Source organism: Pinus tabuliformis, chromosome 9 (genome assembly GCF_031772625.1).
Source record: "Pinus tabuliformis cultivar Carrire ecotype Pingquan chromosome 9, CPIR1, whole genome shotgun sequence".
NCBI classification, from domain to species: Eukaryota; Viridiplantae; Streptophyta; class Pinopsida; order Pinales; family Pinaceae; genus Pinus; species Pinus tabuliformis.
In genome coordinates, this window is record NC_142307.1 from 1,617,951,522 (window position 1) to 1,617,978,647 (window position 27,126).

General features: G+C 37.1%; 1 pseudogene; it reads right to left on the reverse strand.

Moving 5' to 3' along the window:
• LOC149154992 (alpha-dioxygenase PIOX-like) overlaps positions 1-26,760 on the reverse strand; it is a 49,714-nt pseudogene extending 22,954 nt beyond the window's left edge.
• Between the last annotated feature and the right edge of the window lie 366 nt (positions 26,761-27,126).

The window sequence follows — 27,126 nt, forward strand, 5'->3', positions numbered from 1 at the left end:
GAGGGACGACTATCAGTGCAAATATATACATATTTGACATTGAAATATTTTAATAAACATGCACATTGAAATATTTTATCTGTGTCCATATTAAAATATTTTATTGTTATTAATATTTTTTAGATATATAAATGAAGTTGATATTGAAATACATTAATTAACATGGATTTTCAAATAGTTTATATATATATATATATATATATATATATATATATATATATATATATATATATATATATGGTATGGTTCACGGACACCCTGGTCATTGGGTGGCCACTACGTCCACGAAAATATCTGAGTTGGTCAACCCCGAAGGGAATCAAGCCCCGCAGCCAAATACTAGGCCTAACCCCAAGGGATTCGGGGAGATGCACCCCTTAGTTGACATAGACGATAGTTCATCTTATTGCATATCTCGTTAGGAGGATTTAAATACTTGCATCTGGTACATTTGAAACTTGAAATTAATTAGAGTTTTCCCATTATTTATTTATTTTTATGTGTGGTTCACGAACGCTGGACATCAGTGGTCGTTACATCCACATAAAATATTCAGGCATACGCACCCAAAGGGATCACTTCCCACCAACTCAGTAGCAGATCCTAACCCCAAGAACATCAAGGATAACCGACCATTTGACGTTCCATTACCGAGGTGCTTTAATGATGAGAACTCAAAAAATTGAGCTAATCCGGAGCTATTAGGTTTTCGTTAGTTAACTATTTCAAACATTCAATGCTCATAAATCGATTCCCACTTAGGGAAGGGGGGGGTGGGGGGAGAGCGACGCATCCTCTTCAATATTTGGCTCATTTATTCAAGGGAGATGCACCCTTTAGCTAAGATAGATGCTAGTTCATCTTATTTCGTAACTCGTTAGGAGGATTTAATTACTTGCATTTGGTCCATTTCGAACCTGAAATTAATTAGAGTTGTCCCATTATTTATTTATTTTTATGTGTGGTTCATCAACACTGGAGATCGGTGGTCCTTACATCCACATAACACTTGGGAAGCTCTTGTGCTAAACAACACAATGTTGGCTCAGCTGAACAGTTAAGGTAATTTCGATTTCCAAATAAATAAAAGACCCCGCTTGCTCCCTCATTCCTTCCTTTTATAAGTGATGGCCATGCATTCCTTGTGGGTGCCTCCACAATTTCGATTTTGCCTTAAGGAGTTTGAATTCCCTTCCTCCCAAGTGTGTATTTCAAGTGGGCCCCATATTCCACTAGCATGCAAATAAAGCATTCCTCCTATTTTCTCCACCAAAATTTTCCTTGAACTAGTATTAACCAAAATTGTCAAAATTAATTTTCCAAACAATAGGAAAATTTAGGAAGGAACATTACAATATCTATATTTCCACATTCAGAACTTTAGTAACATCATCAAATAACACTTAAAAATAGGTTTCTTATGCATTGAACTAGCATACTGATTTATTTAAGTCAATGAAATTTCTCTTGTATCTTGCGTGGGTGAATGAGTTTTACAAGATATTTCATTTCTGTCCTCCACACTTTTGCAATGAACTAACTCTCAATAAATAACTTCTCTACTAATTCCTCTTTCATTTTCATATGTGTCAAAGCGAGGGTCCATGGAATCCTTGTTTATGTAGCTTTCCATGAGTAAGGATTTTGTTGTGAGCAAGAATCCAAATGGATATAGGGATATCTGGTAGTCAATATCTCCCTTCAACTTATTTCTAGATGATGTAATGGGGTGATAGGTTTTCGTTAGTTAAATATTTCAAATATTCAATGCTCATAAATAGATTCCCCCTTGTGGGGGGGTGCATCCTCTTCAATATTTGGCTCATTTATTCAAGGGAGATGCACCCTTTAGTTGAGATAGATGCTAGTTCATCTTATTTCATAACTCATTAGGAGGATTTAAATACTTGCATCTGGTCCATTTCGAACCTGAAATTAAGTAGAGTTGTCCCATTATTTATTTATTTTTATGTGTGGTTCACGGACACTGAAGATCGGTGGTCGTTACATCCACATAAAATATTCAGGCATATCCACCTGAAGGGATCACTTCCCACCAACTCAGTAGCAGAGCCTAACCCCAAGAATATCAAGGATAACCGACCATGTGACATTCGATTAGTGAGGTGCTTTAATGATTGGAACTCGAACAATCGAGCTAATCCTTGGGGCTATTAGAGCTTTTCCATTCAGAAAGATCAAAGAGAAATTTGATACCCTGATTTAATATTTATACTCTTATATATTGAAGGAAAATCCCTAAAGAAAGGGATGGAAACCCATTATATTGTCTTCCCATATTTGGTTTTCCAGGATACCTAGAATCCATGTGAGATTCTTTTGGATGGAGGGATGAATAATTTTTGGAGATACTAAATATGGAATCCAAAGATCATTCCACTTTATCATCCAATATGCTAATATTTTTTCTCTAAATTATCTACACTAGAGAACTTCTTCCCACTATTTATATTTTACTTCTCGTATATCCTCATAAAGAGATTGGCTCCCTTTTTTTGATTAGACAATCTATGATTTCTTATTTCCAAATAACATCTATTTAAGGGACCATGAAGTATTTTATAGTTGACTAGATGGAATTTCTTTTTCTTTTCTTTCTTTCCACATGAATATTTTAATCTCTAAATTCGTAAAGATTGTGTGAACCGCATTAGGGCTGGAGTAGTTGAATTGAGAAAAATGACTGGAGTGGACATGATGATAAATTTTACAAGGATAATCCAATCAACTAGATTGTGCCACTCAGTTCCCAAATTGATCATCTTAATCTTAAAATTTTAAAGCATGGGGGACTAATATGAGATTCTTGGATGGGTAAGCCCTATAGGGATGCCCAAATATGAATGTCTTCCAATGACCTTGAACTAGGAATACCATCTCTATTACAATATTATGGAGGGTAAACGTGGAGCTATTCCAACTAGATATGTTGCTTTTTTTGTTATTTATTTTCTTTGTCAAGGCCTCTAATTATAATCTATTGCTAATTTGAATCTTTTTGATATTTTCACTAAGGATTCATCAAGGAGGAGAATATCATGTACAAGTTGAGAGTGGTTTATCACTTTTGTTCCTGTAACAATTTCCACTCTACGGAGAATTTCCATTGCTCTTTCTTCTTCAATCCTTTTACCAACCAATTTTTCCATTAATATGTACAAGAATGATTAAATAGGAAAACATTCTTCTGGGAAGGTATGCAAACTAATATATATGATTACATAGCATCTTGTGATGCATTGTAGAGAAGTAAGGGAGAGATGATGAAGATAATAAGGGCATTTCAACCTCAATCAATCCTAACATAGATCTAGATAGACATTTCAATGGATTTTATCACAGGACTATACAAAAGTGAGCAATAAATCAACACAATCAAGGTTGATCATCCAAGCAGAGGAAGTTATAGTAATGTATTTAGATATACTTATTAGTCCTTCTAAGAGTTTCTTCACTTCAAATACCTGCTTTATAGTAATCATCCAACAGGAACAATCAAATTTGACATACTACAAAGTAATAACATTCTTAAAAGTCTTGAACCATGAATTTACTATGAATTTGTGCTCATTGATCATCGAATTCGAATGATATGGTATTATGTTATGAAACCAGCTCAAGAAAAGATAGAAAAGATAGATCAACGCCTTAGAATTCAGCCTCTTCGAGGGGGCAACCTCCTTTACATTACATAAATGAACAATTCTTGGATGATTCAAATGACAAAACCTCCTTTCTATATATAGGAGTCTAAGGAGTCACAATATAATCCAGCCGACCTAACAATAATAATATAAAGCCACAAAAATAACAATAGAGGGATTCTATGGGGCACAATAATAACAATATGGGGGCAATAGGGGCACAACAATATTAATAAGGGGTATAACTACAATAGTAATGGGGTAATCACTAGTATTATAGGGACCCAACATGCCCCTCTCCTTCAAAAAAGTGTTGTCCTCAACGCTTGAGTAGTTCTGGATACTTCTGCATAAAATTCTCATCCTCCCATGTGGAATCTTCAGCGGATAAGTTCTTCCACTTGATAAGATACTCTGAAATTGATCGATTTCGTAGCTGTCGAGTTCTTGTTTCTGTGACTGCTTCCGGTTCCAATATAATTTTTCCTTCCTCGTCAAGTTCTGGCAATATTGTTTGAACTGGGAGCTTGTCGCCTATAACCTTCTTTAAACATGAAACATGGAAAACTGGGTGCAATCGAGAAGCTGCAGGAAGCTCCAATTTGTATGCCATAGTACCAATCTTTTGCAACACCTTGTACGGACCATAATACTTTGGTGATAATTTATTATCCTTCTTAGCTTGCTTGAGGGACATTTGCTTATATGGTTGTAGCCGTAGGAATACCCAATCACCTACATCAAAACTTCTTTCACTGCGATGTTGATCTGCCTGTTGTTTCATTCTATTCTGTGCCAACACGAGGTTATCCTTTAAGAGTTGGAGGACTTGTTGTTGATGTTCGATGTGATGTTCCACTGCCTGAACCTTAGAATTTTCTCTTAAATATGATGTGATGGATGGTGGTTGATACCCATAAAGTGCCATAAATGGGGTCATTTTTGTTGCTGTATGGAAGGAAGTGTTATACCACCATTCAGCCAGAGGCAACCATTTGACCCATTGTGTCTGTTTATCAGATACAAAGCAACGAAGATATCCTTCCAAACATTTGTTTACTATCTCAGTTTGCCCATCAGATTGAGGATGATAAGATGAGCTATGAGCTAACTGAGTACCAAGACAAGAAAATAATTCTGTCCAAAAATTTCCAGTGAAAATGGGATCTCTGTCACTTACAATAATCTTTGGGTTTCCATGTAGCTTTTGAATTGTTTCCATAAATGCAGTAGAAACTGTACTGGCTTTAAATGGATGTGATAATGCACAAAAGTGTGCATACTTGGTAAGTCTGTCAACTACCACCATGATGACACTCTTTCCCTCAGACTTGGGTAAACCTGTGATAAAATCCATTGAAACCTCCTCCCAACGTTGGCTTGGAATGGATAAAGGTTGTAATAGACCCGGTGTCTTAATTGTTTCAACTTTATTTTGTTGGCAAACCAAACATTCCGCCACAAACTTTTGAATATCTGATTTAAGGCCATCCCAAAAAAATTCCTTCTTAACCCTGTGGTAAGTTTTTAAAAATCCTGAGTGCCCTCCTAAGGGAGAAGTGTGCAATTCCATAAGAATCTTTTGTTTTAGCTGGGAATTCTTACAGAGGTATAAGCGATCTTTGTACCATAACGAATCATTTTGCCAGCTAAATGTATCAGACGTACTGGAATCTTGTTGTAACTTTCGAATAAGTGCCCACACTTCTTCGTCATTCTTCCATTCCTCCCTTGCTTCGTTTATCCAATCTGGTTGGATAATAGAAATGGCGCACAACAATGCTTCCACATCCTCATCCTTTCTTGAGAGTGCATCTGCCACCACATTTTGCTTCCCTTTTTTGTAGATGATTTCAAAGTCATAACCCAACATCTTTGTGACCCACTTTTGTTGCTCTTCAGAGGATAATCTTTGTTCTAAAAAGTATTTAAGGCTATCATGATCCGTTTTTACCTTGAAGTGTCTTCCCATTAGGTAGGGTCGCCATTTCTTAAGTGCATGGAGTATTGCCAACATTTCCTTCTCATAAATAGCTTTGCTTAAAAACTTTCCCTTGATTGGACGACTTTCAAAAGCAATGGGTCTTTCATCTTGCATTAGAACAGCACCAATTCCATTTCCTGAAGCATCACATTCCACAATAAAGGTTTTTGTGAAGTCCGGTGTAGCTAAGACCGGTGCTTGGCACATTGCCTCTTTAAGATGTTCAAAGGCCTTTGTTGCTTCCGGAGTCCATGAAAATGCATCTTTCTTCAATAATGTTGTTAGAGGTGCTGCTATTCTCCCATAATTCTTAACAAACTTGCGATAATACCCTGTCAACCCAAGAAATCCTCGCAGATGCTTTATGGATGTGGGGATTTTCCATTCCTTAATGGCTTTAATTTTGCTAGGGTCTACCTTAACTCCTTCATGAGATACAATATGACCCAAATATTCCACCTCCTGGACTCCAAAGAAACATTTGGATCTTTTTGCATATAATTGTTTCTCCTCCAATAGTTGTAGCACCCTGTCAACATGTTCAACATGATCCTTCCAAGACTTGTTGTAGATTAGTATATCATCAAAAAATACTAACACAAATTTTCTAAGGAATGGTTTGAAAATTGAATTCATCAAACCTTGAAATGTTGAAGGTGCATTGGTAAGGCCAAAAGGCATGACCAAAAATTCATAATGACCCTCATGAGTTCTAAATGCTATTTTCGGAATGTCTTCAGTCTTCATTCTGATTTGATGATATCCTGAACGAAGATCCAACTTGGTGAAGTAAATTGATCCATGCAATCCTGACACATGCGCCATGATCCATCCTTCTTGTGCACCAATACTACTAGAGCAGAGAAAGAACTTTGACTCGGTTGAATTATACCAGCCTCTAGCATTTCTGCAACCATACGTTCAATTTCACTCTTTTGGACATAGGGATATCTGTACGGCCTGATGTTTGGAGGAACACTTCCTGGAATCAGATGAATAGCATGATCATGATCACGCATAGGTGGGAGACCTTTGGGAGTCTCAAATACCTTGGAATGATTGTCCAGGACTTTTTGGAGATCTGGAGAAATAGATGATTCCAATGTGGAAACATCTAGCGAACATAATTGTGCAATTACACCTCTTTGCTCCTTTTTTAGAAGCTTTGTCATACCATTAGAGCTGATTATCTTTCCTGGTTTCCCTGCAATACCCCTTAATTCAACTTCCTTTCCTTCCGTAGAAAATTTGATGAAAAGTTCTTGAAAATTAAAAGCTATTGTACCCAAGGATTGTAGCCATTGGACTCCTAGTACAACATCAGCACCTCCCATTGGAATGGAAAGCATTGGGCTAGTCAATACATATTCTCCCATGGATAGCTTGATATTATGGCACTTTCCAGAGCAATTTATTGTTCCTCCATTTGCAATCATCACTTGACACTCTGGTGCTGGATATAGGAAGCAATTCAATTCTTTTGCTACCTTACAATGAATAAAATTGTGGGTGCTTCCTGAATCAATCAACACTATTACCTTTTTCTTCTTGATTTGTCCTTCTATCTTGATGGTTTGAGGAGTGGTAATTCCCGCCAATGCATTACAAGATATGGTCGGATTTATTTGTTCTTCATCTAGGCTTTGTTCCTGGAGTATATCCTCTTCTTTTGACCTTTCTTGCTCCTTTTCTTCTTCCTCTTCACAATCTATGTAGAATAATTTCTTCTCAGCACACTTATGACCTTTAGTGTATTTGCTATCACAACTGTAACAAAGCCCTTTTGCTCTTTTTTCTTCCAATTGTTGTGGTGTCAACCTTATAGGTTGTGGAAGACTAGGGGCAACAACACTTCCGTCTTTATAGTTGTGAGTGGTATGCTTCCTGGTTGCCATAATTTTGCTTTCCATTTTTCTTGCTAACCTGAATGCCTTCTCTAATGAATCAGGTTCCCAAAGGCGAACATCATGTTGGATATTATCCTTTAAAGACCCTATGAACACATCAATCCTATGCTCCTCTGGAATATCTTTTACCCTTATGTTCAATTTTTGGAACTCCTCAATGTGCTCCATTATTGAACCCTTTTGTTTGAGACTTATCAATTGGCTAAAAAAAGTGTTGCTTTTTGTATCCTCATAATGTGCTATCAATTCTTCCGTAAAAATTGCCCAAGTGATAAATTGTTTACGAGAGCAAAGCCATTGATACCATACAAACTGATTTGGTTCCAAATATAAAGTTGCCATACGTACCTTTTGTGTGTTTTGCACATTATTGAGATCGAAGAATTGCTCCATCTGTAATATCCATGTGGCGGGATCCTTGCCATCAAACTTCCTCATATCGATTTTTGGAATATGGTGAGTCTTCGATCCAACATTAGAGTCTATGGAATCATGATTAACATTTCTTTTGTTCTCATCATGAGTTTCCTTTAGTACCCTTTCACCATTAGTGACCATTTCTTGTAGCAACTTATTCATATTTATCTTCAATTCATCCATGTCTGTCTTCAAATCTATCTTCAAATCATCCATCTTAGCTTCCATGTCAATCATCTTAGCTTCTACGCCTTTCTTTAAACAGTCCATCTTAGCTTCTACACCTTTCTTTAAACCATCCATCTTAGCTTCTACATCTTTCTTTAAACCATCCATCTTAGATTCTGTTCCTTTTTGTGCAAGGACATTTGTTGCACTTGGTCTTGTAATTTTGATATATCATGTAGCATTTCTTCCTCTTCTTCATGAGTCATGCTAGAGCTTTCAGGTTCCTTACTAGGTGTTTGCATTTTCTTTCCTCGGGCATCAGTTACCGATAATAATGCTCTACTATGCCCTTTGAATTCCTTCAAAATAAATTTTCAAACAAAGCTTAAGCAAAAATTTAAGAAAATCTACACACCTTTTTTCACTTTGTAGGAGCTCGATATTGCCTCTGATGTATCTCTGTACTTTCCAATCATCTAGTTCTGAATTTTGACCTGTAGTAGCCCTCTGTGTCCTCTTTCCAATGCCACAAGTCTGACCCAAATTGGATTCTCCAAGGAAGAGTTATGTGAAATCTCCCACAGTGACTTGCTTATAGACTAGTTCAGTAGAGCGAACTTGTACGACGTGCCACGAGTCACTGTTTCGAACTTTGGATCTAAAACATGCATACAAGAAACTACAGTCCGTCCTCTTTCTGTACCTTCTTACGAAATTTCAATCCGATCCCCAGAGAGAAAGTTATGACGATTTTCCCCAGGTCACCTGTTTTGAATGTAATTCAGGAGTCTGCAAAAAGACCAACTTCCTCAGATCATATCTCCGCAAATATCGCGCGAAAAGCTCTGAAATTCGGACCCAAGGTTCAGCGCGATTTCTTCTCAAATGGGTTTTTTTTGCGACTTCTGAAACGTCACAGAAAAAAAGTTATAGCGAAAATGCCACGATGACCTGTTTGGAGCAGCGAAACCCTAGAATCCAAAGCTCTGATACCAAATGTTATGAAACCAGCTCAAGAAAAGATAGAAAAGATAGATCAACGCCTTAGAATTCAGCCTCTTCGAGGGGGCAACCTCCTTTACATTACATAAATGAACAATTCTTGGATGATTCAAATGACAAAACCTCCTTTCTATATATAGGAGTCTAAGGAGTCACAATATAATCCAGCCGACCTAACAATAATAATATAAAGCCACAAAAATAACAATAGAGGGATTCTATGGGGCACAGTAATAACAATATGGGGGCAATAGGGGCACAACAATATTAATAAGGGGTATAACTACAATAGTAATGGGGTAATCACTAGTATTATAGGGACCCAACATATTATTTGTAGGTAACATAGTGCCTTCCTTACAGAGCTTGTCCACTATTCGGTTCCATTCCCTAAAGATACATGAAAATTCTATTTGAAGAAATAATCCAACAATATAATGAATATGGTTTACAAATGGCCTTAAGTTGATATTGCGTTGTTGGATGTTGATATTGTGTTGTTGGATGACGCATCCTCTTCAATATTTGGCTCATTTACTCAAGGGAGATGCACTCTTTAGTTGAGATAGATGTTAGTTCATCTTATTTCATAACTCATTAGGAGGATTTAAATACTTGCACCTGCTCCATTTCAAACCTGAAATTAATTAGTGTCATCCCATTATTTATTTATTTTTATGTGTGGTTCATGAACACTGGAGATCGGTGGTCGTTACATCCACGTAACACTTGGGAAGCTCTTGTGCTAAACAACACAATGTTGGCTCAGTTGAACAACTAAGGCAGTTTCGATTTTCAAATAGACAAAAGACCCCACTTGCTCCCTAATTCCTTCCCTTTTATAAGTGACGGCCATGCATTCCTTGTGGCTCCCTCCACAATTTCGATGTTTCCTTAAGCAATTTGAATTCCCTTCCTCCCAAGTGTGTATTTTCAGTGGGCCCCGTATTCCACTAGCATGCAAATAAAGCATTCCTCCTGTTTTCTCCACCAAAATTTGCCTTGAGCTAGTATTAACTAAAAATGTCAAAATTAATTTTCCCAACATTAGGAAAATTTAGGAAGGAAGATTACAATATCTATATTTCCACATTTAGAACTTTGGTAACATCATCAAATAACACTTAAAAATAGGTTTCTTATGCATAGAACTAGGATAGTGATTTATTTAAGTCAATGCCATTTCTCTTGCATCTTGCGTGGGTGAATGAGTTTTACAATATATTTCATTTCTGTCCTCCACACTTTTGTAATGAACTAACTCTGAAAAAATAACTTCTTTACTGATTCCTCTTTTCATTTTCATATGTGTCAAAGCGATGGTCCATGGAATCCTTGTTTATGTAGATTTTCATGATTAAATATTTTGTTGTGAGCAAGAATCCAAATGGATATATGGATATGTGGTAGTCAATATCTCCGTTCAACTTATTTCTAGATGATGGAATGGGGTGATAGGTTTTCATTAGTTAAATATTTCAAATATTCAATGCTCATAAATAGATTCCCCCTTTGGGGGGGGGGCACATCCTCTTCAATATTTGGCTCATTTATTCAAGGGAGATGCACCCTTTAGTTGACATAGATGATAGTTCATCTTATTGCATAAATCGTTAGGAGGATTTAAATACTTGCATCTGGTCCATTTCAAACTTGCAATTAATTAGAGTTGTCCCATTATTTATTTATTTTTATGTGTGGTTCACGAACGATGGAGATCAGTGGTCGTTACATCCACATAAAATATTCAGGCATACCCACCAGAAGGGATCAATTCCCACCAACTCAGTATCAGATCCTAACCCCAAGAACATCAAGGATAACCGACCATGTGATGTTCCATTACCGAGGTGCTTTAATGATGAGAACTCAAACAATTGAGCTAATCCTTGGGGCTATTAGGTTTTTGTTAGTTAAATATTTCAAATATTCAATGCTCATAAATCGATTCCCACTTGGGGAAGGGGGGGTGCATCCTATTAATTATTTGGCTCATTTATTCAAGGGAGATGCACCCTTTAGCTAAGATAGATGCTAGTTCATCTTATTTCATAACTCGTTAGGAGGATTTAATTACTTTCATTTGGTCCATTTCGAACCTGAAATTAATTAGAGTTGTCCCATTATTTATTTATTTTTATGTGTGGTTCACGAACACTAGAGATCGGTAGTCGTTACATCCACATAACACTTGGGAAGCTCTTGTGCTAAACAACACAATGTTGGCTCAGCTAAACAGTTAAGGTAATTTCGATTTCCAAATAAACAAAAGACCCTGCTTGCTCCCTCATTCCTTCCTTTTATAAGTGATGGCCATGCATTCCTTGTGGGTGCCTCCACAATTTCGATTTTGCCTTAAGGAATTTGAATTCCCTTCCTCCCAAGTGTGTATTTCAAGTAGGCCCAATATTCCATTAGCATGCAAATATTCCTCCTATTTTCTCCACCAAAATTTTCCTTGAGCTAGTATTAACCAAAATTGTCAAAATTAATTTTCCAAACAATAGGAAAATTTAGGAAGGAACATTACAATATCCATATTTCCACATTGAGAACTTCAGTAACATCATCAAATAACACTTAAAAATAGGTTTCTTATGCATAGAACTAGCATAGTGATTTATTTAAGTCAATGACATTTCTCTTGTATCTTGCGTGGGTGAATAAGTTTTACAAGATATTTCATTTCCATCCTCCACACTTTTCAAATGAACTAACTCTCAAAAAATAACTTCTCTACTAATTCCACTTTTCATTTTCATATGTGTCAAAGCGAGGGTCCATGGAATCCTTGTTTATGTAGATTTTCATGAGTAGAGATTTTGTTGTGAGCAAGAATGCAAATGGATATAGGGATATGTGGTAGTCAATATCTCCATTCAACTAATTTGTAGATGATGTAATGGGGTGATAGGTTTTCGTTAGTTAAATATTTCAAATATTCAATGCTCATAAATAGATTCCCCCTTGTGGGGGGGTGCATGCTCTTCAATATTTGTCTCATTTATTCAAGGGAGATGCACCCTTTAGTTGAGATAGATGCTAGTTCATCTTATTTCATAACTCATTAGGAGGATTTAAATACTTGCATCTGGTCCATTTCGAACCTGAAATTAAATAGAGTTGTCCCATTATTTATTTATTTTTATATGTGGTTCACGGACACTGGAGATCGGTGGTCGTTACATCCACATAAAATATTCAGGCATATCCACCTTAAGGGATCACTTCCCACCAACTCAGTAGCAGAGCCTAACCCCAAGAACATCGAGGATAACCAACCATGTGACATTCGATTACTGAGGTGCTTTAATGATGAGAACTCGAACAATCGAGCTAATCCTTGGGGCTATTAGAAATTTTCCATTCAGAAAGATCAAAGAGAAATTTGATACCCTGATTTAATATTTATACTCTTATATATTGAAGGAAAATCCCTAAAGAAAGGGATGGAAACCCATTATATTGTCTTCCCATATTTGGTTTGTTCCAAGATACCTAGAATCCATGTGAGATTCTTTTGGATGGAGGGATGAATAATTTTTGGAGATACTAAATATGGAATCCAAAGATCATTCCACTTTATCATCCAATATGCTAATATGTTTTTCTCTAAATTATCTACGCTAGAGAACTTCTTCCCACTATTTATATTTTACTTCTCGCATATCCTCATAAATAGATTGGCTCCCTTTGCTTGATTAGACAATCTATGATCTCTTATTTCCATATAACATCTATTTAAGGGACCATGAAGTATTTTATAGTTGACTAGATGGAATTTCTTTTTCTTTTCTTTCTTTCCACATGAATATTTTAATCTCTAAATTCGCAAAGATTGTGTGAACCACATTGGGGCATGAGCAGTTGAATTGAGAAAAATGACTAGAGTGGACATGATGATAAATTTTACAAGGATAATCCAATCAACTAGATTGTGCCACTCAGTTCCCAAATTGATCATCTTAATCTTAAAATTTTAAAGCATGGGGGACTAATATGAGATTCTTGGATGGGTAAGCCCTATAGGGATGCCCAAATATGAATGTCTTCCATTGACCTTGAACTAGGAATACCATCTCTATTACAATACTATGGAGGGTAAACGTGGAGCTATTCCAACTGGATATGTTGCTTTTGTTGTTATTTATTTTCTTTGTAGAGGCCTCTAATTATAATCTATTGCTAATTTGAATCTTTGTGATATTTTCACTAAGGATTCATCAAGGAGGAGAATATCATGTACGAGTTGAGAGTGGTTTATCACTTTTGTTCCTATAACGATTTCCACTCTACGGAGAATTTCCATTTCTCTTTCTTCTTCAATCCTTTTACCAACCAATTTTTCCATTAATATGTACAAGAATGATTAAATAGGAAAACATCCTTCTCGGAAGGTATGCAAACTAATATATATGATTACATTTCATCTTGTGATGCCTTGTAGAGAAGTAAGGGAGAGATGATGAAGATAATAAGGGCATTTCAACCTCAATCAATCCTAACATAGTTCTAGATAGACATTTCAATGGATTTTATCACAGGACTATACAAAAGTGAGCAATAAATCAACACAATCAAGGTTGATCATCCAAGTAGAGGAAGTTATAGTAATGTATTTAGATATACTTATTAGTCCTTCTAAGAGTTTCTTCACTTCAGATAACCGCTTTATAGTAAGCATCCAACAGGAATAATCAAATTTGACATACTACAAAGTAATAACATTCTTAAAAGTCTTGAACCATGAATTTACTATGAATTTGTGCTCACTGATCATCGAATTCGAATAGTATGGTATTATTTGTAGGTAACATAGTGCCTTCCTTACAAAGCTTGTCCACTATTCGGTTCCATTCCCTAAAGATACATGAAAATTGTATTTGAAGAAATAATCCAACAATATAATGAATATGGTTTGCAAATGGACTTAAGTTGATATTGTGTTGTTGGATGTTGCTAGATACATGGTTCATGACAAGTACAAAATCTCCATATACTCTAAGAGTACCAAATCATGGAAGAGGTGATAATTTCAAAACTAGGAAGAGAGAAATAAAATCATTGAGATTATTAGTACCCTTCCCTACATTTACTTTGAGTAGAAATAATTGGTAATGAGATAAATATAAAACTTCTACTTATATCAAAAATAGTTTGCCTAGATTCTTGCCCCCCTACGATTTGGTCAAGAGGATGAAGAACCAATGGCCTTCAATCCATGATATTAATAGGTCCAAAAATCCCACATACACCATATAACCCTATTTTTAAAAAAATTAGAAAAAGAAAAGACACCATAAGTCAATAAAACATAAATTGACATCTCGTCATTTCTTATCTACATAAAGCAAACAAATCTTAAAGGCCCTACACATTTTTTATCTCTTAAATAGCTTAATATTATTGTTAAAATAATATTATAATAATGATAAAATATCAATAATATTTTTGTTACATCATATAATAATAATGCTAAAATGATAATGAATTTAATCATTATCATATTATGAGACATAGGATAACAAGTAATCTACTATTCAAAGGCTGAGCGAGGGTCATCACTGATTTCTAGGGTAGTACAATAGTCTTCAAGTGAAGAGAGGAATCCACGAGCTCATTCTACTTCTATTAGGATACCTCAATGGTTCAAATAAACATTGATGGATTCTCATGAGCATGTTGAGAGTCCTAGTAGCACTTTTAGAGAGAACAATCCTTTAAAGAAGTTTCCAAACTATATGACATTGATGAGAAGCATTATATATTCCAATTGTTCTAGTTTTCAAAAGGCAATAGAACAATATGTATGGAAACATGTTGTGTGGAGGAGCACAACTCCATCATGAAGAATGATTTTTGGGACATAATACCAAGACCAAAAGGGAAGACAACTCTAAGTTCTTGGTGGCTCTACAAGATCGAGCATGTTGTATATGGTAGCATTGAGAGGTTCAAGGTGAGGTTTGTGGTGAGAGGGTTCTTTGAGAGAAAGGGAGTCAACTATGGGGAGAATTTGCTCTAGTCGCCAAGTACACTTCTATTATAGTTGTTGCATCCTTGGTTTCATTTATGGTATGGAAAATACATTAGTTGGATGTGATGACAACTTTCCTTAATGGGATCATTCGGTAAGAAGTGTACATAGAGCAACCTCAAGGCTTTGAGGTAAATGGGATGGATTCCCATTTGCGTAGGCTAAAGAATTCCTTATATGGACTCGAGTGCGCATCAAAAGCATGGTATTCTAGGATTGATGCATATTTACAGATTATGGCTTCACCAAAAGTGAAACAGATTCTTAACTTATACTACATATTTGTTCATATTGAAATATTTACTTTAGTGTTGTATGTAGATGACTTCATACATGTGGTAGTTGAATTCGGTATATGAATGATACTATGATGATGCATTAGTTCCTGGGGTTGGTGGTTTGGTAGAGACTATGGGAGGTCTTCCTTAGGTGGGATAATGATGCAATTCAAATTCTAAATAAGTTTTAGATGGAGGATTGAAAACCAACGGCCACATCCATGATCACTAATTTGAAGAAAATGGAAACTTTAGATTCGGAGTTGGTGGATCCCATGATGTGCACATAACTATTAAGTTCCTTGATTTATTTGGTCAACACTAGGCCAACATATGTTTTGTACTCTACACCTTGAGTTAGTTTGTGGTGGAGGTAAGACAGGAGCATCATGTAGCAACAAAATATGTGCTTAGATATTTGAGGAGCACACTGGAGTATGGTCTTAGATATGTTGGAGATGTTTAAGTGAAGTTGCATGGTTATTTCTCAGATTGGGTAGGCATTGTTGTAGAGAGGAAGAGCAGCTTAGGGTGTTGCTTTAACATGGGATCAATTATGGTATTGTGGTTAAATAGGAAGCATACTTCATGAGATTTTCCACTATTTGGTTTTGCTCCCTAAAGACGACGCCTTTCCTTAATGGGATCATTGGGGAAGAAGTGTCCATAGAGAAATATCAGGGATTTGAGGCAAATGGGAGGGATTCCAATGCGTGTAGGCTTAATCACTCCTTATATGGACTCTAGTGGGCATTAAAAACATATTATTCTATGATTGATGCATGTTTACACATTATGGGCTTCACCAAAAGTGAAACAAACTCTTGACTTATATTACATATTTGTTCGTACCTATTTATTTACCTTGGTGTTGTGTGTATATGAATTTCTTTTAATAGGTGTAGAGTAGCCCAACATGGCAATTGAATTCAAGATGAATGATACTAGGATGATGCATTAGTTCTTAGGGTTGGTGGTTTAGTAGAGGCCATGGGAGTTTTTCTTAGGTGGGATAAGTAGGGGGAATAAAGAGGTCTCATGCCCTCAGGAACCACATCTCAATAATATCATGCAGAGACACACAGTAACACCTAGAGAGAGACGAAGATAGAGGGGCGCGTTGTTCTTGGGTTCCGAGGACGCATTCCACACAGAAAATGCACTCGATGAATTCATCCATTTCTCTACCAACTCTGGATGGTGACGTTTCAGCAGGTCTTTGAGGCCCTCTGTGTTGTTTATCCATGCCATCCCAACCTCCGTATACACTTCTTTCTTGAAATCACTCGTGAAAAAGTGATCTGCCTCCAATCGACTGCAATCGACATATATTCACAAAACGCATCTTACTAAAGGAATGATAAATTTTGCGCTTTTTATTGAAGGATGGAATATTATAAAATGAGAAATGATTTATTTACCCACCGTGATGCCATGAGCAAAAAGATAAAGAAGGCCGTCTCGCTGATGGCAAAACCTTTAATCTTCTTCTCTGCCATGAGGCCGACCTGTAGATCTAGAAGTTCAACGCCGTTATCATAGACCTCTTTCAACATTTGGATTTCCTCCTTATCGTCTGTGAGGTCTTCCCATTTTGAGATGGGAATCATCAGCATATTCCGCCGGAATTCATTGTATCTTGCTATGCTCCTCTCCCTATCACGATAAACTGAAAAAGTACACTCTATCAAATCTGCTACTTCACGTTTTAATTTAACAAATTTAAAATAGGATGAAATTAAAAGAGAAAAAACATGAAAAAAAGAAGAAGTGCAACCAGTAACTAAAGTAATAAATTTCTTACTCTCCAGTGCGGGCATTTCTACAGGATATCGTCTCTCATGTCCATCGGGGTCCTGACCGACAATGTCTCTCATCCATAGAGGGTAGTTCCACAGATTAAGGGCCCCACAGGCTTGATGCCCCATTGATAGAATGTGACATTCCTTACCAATATCTGATAACGTTTCTTTTCCTGGAATTCCTATTAGTTCCTTCATCTCTATCCGTGAGTCACATGAATGGATGACACCGGATATTTAACTACTATTTGCTTTTATCATAGTCTAAAGTTCAAACTGCTTCCAAAATAACCAGAATGTGAACAGAGTTCCAATCTAAGTGATGCTGTAAACTCAACTCACTCTTTGAGAATTGGAGGGGTTTTGTTGTCCACTGGAGTTCCATGAATGTCTCTGACGAGGATGCTGTCTGGCAACAGACTGCATTCGATAGACACCCACAAATTCCTCAGTGAGAGAGTATGGGACTCCATGATTCTGAGGCTTGGGCATTCCTATATAGCCGCTCAGAAGAACTTCCAGTGTGACCAAAGATGTTCTTCACCTTCTTACCCAATAACCCATACCTGCACATAGTGAAAGCTTCGTTCATTAATAAGAAGAAAGCCTGTATTTAAACATTTTATAAAAAATACGAATTCCTTTATGTTTTAGCTCTGATATTTTAGCCCTTTGCCTTAAATTTCAAGATTGCAACCTGTGTAAAACAATATGTAATTATATGTACCAATTGGCGTTCATTCCAGCAAGGAGGGTGTCCGTTTTGAGGAGCTCCACCGTCCAGTCAATGGTGTGGATCTTGGCTATCACGGCTGAAGTCACTAATCTTGCATGGCGATACAAATCCTCGTCGCTCATACCAATATAGTGAAGCTGCATTTATAAATTAGTTGACCAAATTATATTAGTCTGCAATGAGATTGATCTTAGTGCTGCGGGTCCAGATGTGAATTTCAATGAAAAACTTTAATAATCAATGGTCATAGTCAAGTAACATCCATAGTATTCTATAAGTTAGATTGGATTAATGAGAATTTCTGCAATAAAATATAATTACCTTCAACATGTCGCAAACGGAATTATGTTCTTGGATAAAAAGAGCCTGCATAACCGACACCCCAGCCCATGAATTACGAACATCTCCAGAGAGGGCAATTCCGTCTTTTGTCGTGAATAAGAAGGCCATCGTCCCCCAACTTCAACTTACCATCTTTGAATGTTCTTACTTTTTTTGATTCACTCGCGTTGTTTCCATACACTACACTCCCATCCCTGTTTATTTACGTATAGCATGACAAGAGTATATACATTTATATATATTGTGAGACACCTTCACAATTTAGAGGATTTATAGAGAGATAGAGCGTTTAGTCCAGGCAGGTTTTCTTACCACCAGGCGGTCCTCCTATTTCGTGATCCCGTTTTGATGTCACAGCTGCCAGTAGGCACTGCTTTGCCTTCGAAGAATTTGAATTCCTTTAGCGGACTTTGCGGTGCAACGCTGCGTGGGGCGTTTAACTCTACCTGAAAAATCATGAATTAATGTTAATGTTATATAATTTCTCGTAAAATATATGGTGTTTTCTATTTCTCAGATGGGAAAAAACTGTGATCAAATCTGTTTAAACTTTTTTTTTTAACTATCTATAATTCCGCCACCCTGAAAAGCTTCAGAACACTAAGATTGTAAAAAATGCACAATTCAAATTTATGATTCTAATAAAATCACTACAAAATTCTAGGCAAATTATACCAGAAAATATACTGAGAGAAATTTAACAGAGAGCATACGCTCTAAATATATATTGAATAAGGTAAAGTTAATGTTATATAATTTATGATATTTGCATTGAAAATTGTGATAATGGTGATTGAAAACGTTGTGCTTACATATACTTTGTCTTCAACGTGATCGACCCAGTCATGAATCATGAACTGGATCCACGTGGCAGCAAGCATGTTAAATTGTTTGCCTGTATCTACCATTTTCCTCCAAGAGAGCAGCTTGGTAGCAACTACCATGGGATGTGGCTTTAGCAACTGTTTAGTAAATGCACATGTAATTTAGTTATCAGATTAATGACATGTGAAAAAGAAACAACGTTTGGTGGGATGGTTTAATGACCTTATCATGCTGAGAAGGCAGCGTGTTTCGCCCAAAGAACGCCCCTTGGCATCCTGTTTCGGCACAGAACAGGTCATCGTAACTTCCATCAGGAGTTCTACCCCTGCATTATATCTTCCTCCCTGCACTGCCGTACTTCCCACATTGATAAGATTATAACGCTCGTGCAATGTCCGTACTTCCCACATTGATAAGATTATAACGCTCGTGCAATGTCCGCCTTATCTCCAGGCCTAGGAGTCCTAGGCAGACAGGCAATCTATGCCACGCGTAGAATCGATCCACCAAATGTATAATCTGCAGATTAGGAAAAAAAGAGAAACATCAAAGTTCATAACCCGTCATTCATTCAGTATTCTACATTTACAACATTTCATTTCATGGTGATACTTACTAGGAAGAGGAGTCTGTCTATGAAACTCAATCTTGAATATTGGGAGACGAGGTTCCGGTCAAGCAAACCCATGATCTTGTTGGGGATTTTTCTGCTAAAATCCCAAAAACAGACAAACTGAACACAGACAGAGACAATGCTCTCTTACTCTGCCACAGGATCTTTTGCACAGGGAAGTTTAAATAAAATTTCTGAGAACAGAGTATTACACTTCCACACAAATATTTGTATTCATTAAAAACATAATGCCTGATACAAACTTCATCCTCTTTCACTCAGAGGGATTTACCAAAAAAATATTCAGCCAACAAGAACAAAAACTCTGTCTCCTCTGACATATTACACTGCTAGTGTGTAAAAACCTCATTTACATTTAATTTCAACCTTTTGTTTTGTTCCACACTGTTGTGCGGTATATGCCCCCTGCTTCACACGCTGATCTTCATTGTATTTCATTAACGCCTTTTTTTCCTTTTGCACTGTTGTGCACTCTTTAGTTTCTCTCTGTTCTCTTTTGCTGCCGCGAGCTCACCTTTCTCATTTTTTTCATTGGTTATGTTTTCATTACACAAAATGGTCAACACACATATATGCGCTCCCCCATTTTTATTTTTCATATGCACTGCTGTGCAATACCATAGTTTTTCGCTGCTGCAGAAAGGAACATTACAACCACAAGCGTTTTTCGCTTTGACTCGTTATCTCAAAAAAAACTTAAAACAAACATATGTAAAAACATAAAACGAACACACATAATTAATTTACGTGCCGTAAAAGAACTTCTACCAACTTTCTATGATCACGAAGAGTTCATTAAATGCCTTAATAAAAAAAATCTGCGGTCAACCAAATGTTAATTTTACTCCACGCAATGTAATTAATTCGATGCAGGTTCGTATGCAGGTTTGATTTATGGACGGCGGAGAACATTGAAGTGAATCGGACGGTGGACAAAGATTTCGAGAGGCTCCTTTGTGCTGAACATTAGCGTCCGAAAAGTCAGTTTTGCTGACGTATGTAGAGGACCACGTGGCTTCATTACATTGTATCAGAGTCCACTGTCCGGAAATAGCCAGATGACCAAAGGCGGTCCGATAAGTTTAAGTGGTTTTGCTGAGGCGGTTTTAGGTGTTGCGTGCTTGCTGAGTTGATGGCGGATTTGGCCTGCCGTCGCTGTCCACGATTTTGCAGTCGCTGTCCACAACGCCTGCAGTTGGAATTAATATTCCAACACTCCCCTTTAATTTCAACTGTTGGGCATTCAGTCATACCCAAACACTTCCTCACATAGAGGGATTCACCAACTGCTGTTACAAAGACATCTTCCTCTCATAGAGGGATTCACCAATACTGCTTTTCATGCAGTTACACAAACAATCAAAGTTGTCTTCCTCTTAACAGAGGCATTCACCTGAGACTGTGCTGAAGAGCACCTTCCTCTTGACAGAGGGATTCACCAGTGTATGCTAAAAAACATCTTCCTCTTGACAGAGGGATTTACCACACTATGCTGAAAAGCATCTTCCTCTTGAAAGAGGGATTCACCATGACACTGTGCTGAAAAGCACCTTCCTCTCTGCTCGCACTGCTGTGCGTCATATACTTTGGTTCAAATACAATACCAAAAAAAAATTGGATTTTATTTACGCTGCTGCGTTTCATTCTCCACAAAAAAAAAATTAACACGGGCTGCCCCTGTTCCCTTTTACACCCTTGCTTCACACAATCTTCGTCTTCACATTTTATTTACACAATGCACTGTTGTAAAGAAAAATTTCTTTTACATGTGCTGCTGCCCATTACATTTTTTTTTTTTTTAACAAAAAAAAACTTCATGCTACTGCATTTTTCATATTCACACTGCTGTGTGTTTTTACTACATATTCTCCAACAACAAAAACAAGACTTACATTACCCTTTTCACTGCTGTGTGAAAAATTTCATGGTTGCACTAATGCGTGCTTCCGTTTTCTACATTACATGCTCCTCCTTCATTTTCCTCTCACTGCTTTGCGTTTTCATTGCCAATACAAAACATTTCCATCTGCTGTGTATTACACTCACTCTGCTGTGAGTATATTCTCTCATATTACATAAAAGGAAAAAACTACGTTCCATTGCTATGCATTTCAATGCATGTGCTCCACAAAAAAAATTTCCATGCTGCTGTGCATTCTAATCCATGTGCTCCACACACAAAAGTTTCCACACTGCCCCTGTTCTATGTTCTGCCTTCGCACTGCTGTGCAGGTCTCCTTGCTTTGCATTTTTCTTATCACGCTGCTGCACTTCACATTTCAACGCTGCCCCTTTTTCTTCTCCGCACTTCTATGCATATTGCATTGCATATGTGATAAAAAAATTACATTTTTCAACACTGCTGCATATTACATTTCAGGGGGATTAACAACAAAAAAAGTTCATTTGAGCTCTGCTGCACTGCAATATATCCTCCACGCAATCTCCATGCCCTGCAGATTTTTCTTCTCTGCTTTTATGGCAAATTTAATTCCATATCTCTCCCCTATAACAAGATCTTCATCAAAGAATGACTGTTAAAACAGTTCAACAATAATGATCAATAATTACATTCTCCCCCTTAATGTATGCATTGTCTTTTTTTCAGCAAAGTTTTCTCAAAAGAAACTTAGATCAGCTGGAGAGCTCAAGCGACTTTCAGGTTGTATTTCCTTCTTTCTCCATACTTGTGTAACTTTTTTCTTTTGCATGGGTCTAGCTTGCATAGGAGCCCATGTTATGTTACAATCACGTGCCATATGCCCAATGTTATGACACTTGAAACATTCTACATTGCTCATGAATAAGATTTCATGATTTCTTCTTGCAAAATTGTTTCTTGGAGATTGTCGGAGACTACAACATCTATCTCTATGAAATGCTCTACAGTCTTTTGCCATATGACCAAAGTTTGAACAAGAGTAACAATAACCATAAAATGAACTTTGGTACCTGGGAGATGGAGGTTTCCTTGATGTGCTTCTGAAGCTTTTCTGCCTTGTGATCCCTTGATGATAACCATTGCATCTTGCCTCTTTGACATCAGCTACATTTCTTCTTGGAGCTGGTTTTCTGCTTGGAGTAGGATTTCTTCTATTGTAGCCTTCATTTTTCTCCTTGCCTTTGCTGAAACTAGGAGCATCACCATTTCTTTCTGCCTTCTTCGCATCTCCTTTGCTTAGAGCATCTTCATTCTTGTTTGAGGGTTCACCTACATACCCGAGTCCTGATTTATCAGATGGAGATCTGTGATAGCTGAGCATGTCATCCAAGGCTTGAGAGTTCTTCATGATTTTGTTCATCCCTTCAACCTTTTTATTGAGGAGGACAATCTCTTCTTCCAATCTTTCACATTCATTATTTTTCTTTGCAAGTTGTTCCTCAATTTCTTCCTTGCTACGAGTAGCTTCAGCTGCTACTATTTTAAGGGAGATAATTTTTGACTTCATTTTGGAGAGTTCTTCTTGACTGCTCTCCATTTTCTTCTCAGCTCCTTGTGCCTGCTTCCTGGCTTATTGTAGTTCAGACTTAAGGGAGGAAACCTCTGCCTTGTACTGTCCAATCTCTTCTACAAGTTTGTTCACTCTCTTGTGCCTTTGTTCAAGTTGACTTGTCAAGACATCTTCCTGCTTCTTTGCTTTATTCAACTGATTTGTTATGAATATGACTTCTTCATGATGTTTCCTCTTGCATTGATCAAGCTCCTTCTTAAGCTTGGCGAGCTCTTCATCTCTTTCTTTTACTTGAAGTTTGATGAGGTCAACCTTCTCACATTCAGCTTCTATGATGGGTTCAGAATTTCTTCTTCACTGATGGTCATGGTCAGTGCTCCCTTTGCATGAAGGTCATGAAGTCTATCCCATATCTCCTTTGCTGATGAATATTTTCCTAGATTCTTCTTTACAGAATCAGGCAGTCCATCCAAGATAGTCTTTGCTACTTTTGCATTGTACTCCTTGGATTCTTTATCCTTCTTGCTATCATCAATCACTGATTCCCAGATTTCAATCCCTTCAGACTTTAAGAAAGTCCTCATTTTTATTTCCCATATATCAAAGTTCCCATCGAACCTTGGAGCCTCAAATAGAATTTTTTCAAATAGATTGCTTTCTATTTTAATAGAAGAGGGAGACACAACCTTAGGAGGATTGGAGGCTTTCTTCTTTGACCTTGTCATTCTTAACTATGTTTAAAATATGTGACTGTGTTTTTAAACTGACTCACTGTTTCTTCAACAGCAACACAAAAAATTAATCTGAGAAATACCTGAATCCTTTTGCTGAGTCTTCACACTGCTGGAGAAGCTTTCTCTGCTGCAACAAGAATCTTTCCTTCAGCTTCTTTAACACTTTTAAAGAGCCTAGACTAGCTCTGATACCACTGTTGGGGATTTTTCTGGTAAAATCCCAAAAACAGACAAACTGAACACAGACAGAGACAATGCTCTGTTACTCTGCCACAGGATCTTTTGCACAGGGAAGTTTAAAAAAAATTTCTTTGAACAGAGTATTACACTTCCACACAAATATTTGTATTCATTAAAAACATAATGCCTGATACAAACTTCATCCTCTTTCACTCAGAGGGATTTACCAAAAAAACATTCAGCCAACAAGAACAAAAACTCTGTCTCCTCTGAGATTTTACGCTGCTGGTGTGTAAAAACCTCATTTACATTTAATTTCAACCTTTTGTTTTGTTCCACACTGCTGTGCGATATATGCCCCCTACTTCACACACTGATCTTCATTGTATTTCATTAACGCCTTTTTTTTCTTTTGCATTGTTGTGCACACTTTAGTTTCTCTCTGTTCTCTTTTGCTGCAGCAAGCTCACCTTTCTCATTTTTTTCATTCGTTATGTTTTCATTACACAAAATGGTCAACCACACATATATGCGCTCCCCCATTTTTATTTTTCATATGCACTGCTGTGCAATACCATAGTTTTTCGCTGCTGCAGAAAGGAACATTACAACCACAAGCGTTTTTCACTTTGACTCGTTATCTCAAAAAAAACTTAAAACAAACATATGTAAAAACATAAAACGAACACACATAATTACTTTACGTGCCGTAAAAGAACTTCTACCAACTTTCTACGATCAGGAAGAGTTCATTAAATGCCTTAATGAAAAAAATCTGCGGTCAACCAAATGTTAATTTTACTCCACGCAATGTAATTAATTCGATGCAGGTTCGTATGCAGGTTTGATTTATGGACGGCGGAGAACATTGAAGTGAATCAGACGGTGGACAAAGATTTCGGGAGGCTCCTTTGTGCTGAACATTAGCGTCCGAAAAGTCAGTTCTGCTGACGTATGTAGAGGACCACGTGGCTGCATTACATTGTATCGGAGTCCACTGTCTGGAAACAACCACATGACCAGAGGCGGTCCGATAAGTTTAAGTGGTTTTGTTGAGGCGGTTTTAGGTGTTGCGTGCTTACTGAGTTGATGGTGGATTTGGCCTGCCGTCGCTGTCCATGATTTTGCAGTCGCTGTCCACAACGCCTGCAGTTGGAATTAATATTCCAACAGATCTCAAACAGAATACAACTGCAATTAATACGCAAGATCGAAGAGGAGGGGAATGCTCTCTGCGCTGGAAGAAAGAACACTGGAGGCCTTTATATAGAGGGCTGAGACCAGAGTAGTCGAAACCTAGAACGGAGTCATTCAGAATTCACTCTTTTCTATTAGGTAGAATGGAGTGACTTTATTTTCTCTGGGTGGACGTATTTTTATCGACCTGACCCGTTTGAATTTTATGATTGGCTAACGTATTTTTATGCAGGATCTTTATTTCACAGACAGCCTCCAAAATATTTAAAATTATTTTTTCTGTCATTAACCACGTAGTTATACACAGTACCATCCCTGCCATGTTCATAAATGAAAATAAAGCTCAGAGTAGATCATGGTTCATCTCTTTTTCTTAAACCGTAAGTTTTTTTAAACTAGTAAATGTTGAGTAATATAAGCCAATTATATTATAAGGCAATTATATATTGAATATCATTTTATAATAGATTTATTACCTGCATTATGCATTATACTTATATTTAAGATACAAATCCATCTCCCACATGAATTCCGCCAGTGAGGCAGGCGGCTCCGCGTTGTTGCCATTGCACAGGAGCGACCCCCCACGCATAAACTTACAAATCTGATCGTCAGCCTCATATCGTCACCTCCTTAGCTCAATGTGAATTCCGCCAGCGTCGCAGAGGGCTCTGCGTTGTTGCCATTGCACAGGAGCGACCCCCCTGCCGGTGGCGCATTTCCATCTCCCGTACTCATCGAATGTGCACAACGTGCCTCTCCACACGCGGCCCGACCATCCACTAGGAGCTTAACTGTCATACTCTGCCTGGGCCTCACCTCGAAACTCGTGCTGGATTCCTCTGTGCCCACACCCGCCTGGAATCCTGGCCATACAGTGTACTCGTAATGGTTTGTTAGCGTCAACGACGACGCCCGCGCCCCTACCACATTCGATAAGTACATCACCTCAAAATTATGAGCATATTGCTTTGTATCTTTTTTTATGTAAGATCATTATTGGGTAAATTGAGAATCGATCATGCACCAATTAAATGAAATCGGGGGATTATGGTGAACTCTCACCAAGGACAAAGCACGACGGATCTTGCTGAGGTGTAAAACAGCGGTCTGATCAAGCTAATTAAGTTCCATACAATTCTTCATTAGTGCAAAGAAACTTGCATTTCAAAATTACAGCCAACATATAAAAATTATGAAGTTATATTTATGAATTAATTTGTGAATTATCTTATATAGATAATATATAAAAGTGAACTTATTGCATCAAAATTGTTCTTATATGGATTTAAAAAATAGAGAAAGAATAATTGAATTTTATATTGAATGTACAAATTTATAAAAATAATATTTATATAAATTAATTAATTAATTTACTTCAAATTTATTAACAATCCCATAAAAATATAATACATACTTTTTATATAATTAGATTTCATTCATATGGATACGCGGAGAGAGATCCATCTCAAGCCATTTTTCCTGAACTAGTATTATAATTAACATGTAATTTCACATGCGGTTTCTTGAGCTATAAATTCCTGCTCAACCATTTAGATCAAAGTCTTATCAGAGTAACAAAACATGAAGTATTATAGAAGAAACACTACATAACAACCCTGCTGTTGACTACCAACTTATAGATAAATTCATATATTTATGCAGTGACACTATAATTTCTTTGTGATTTGGCACATCTCATTAACATAAATGCATAAACCATTGATGACATATTTTATTAAACCGCATTCTCATTTAGTGCAGTT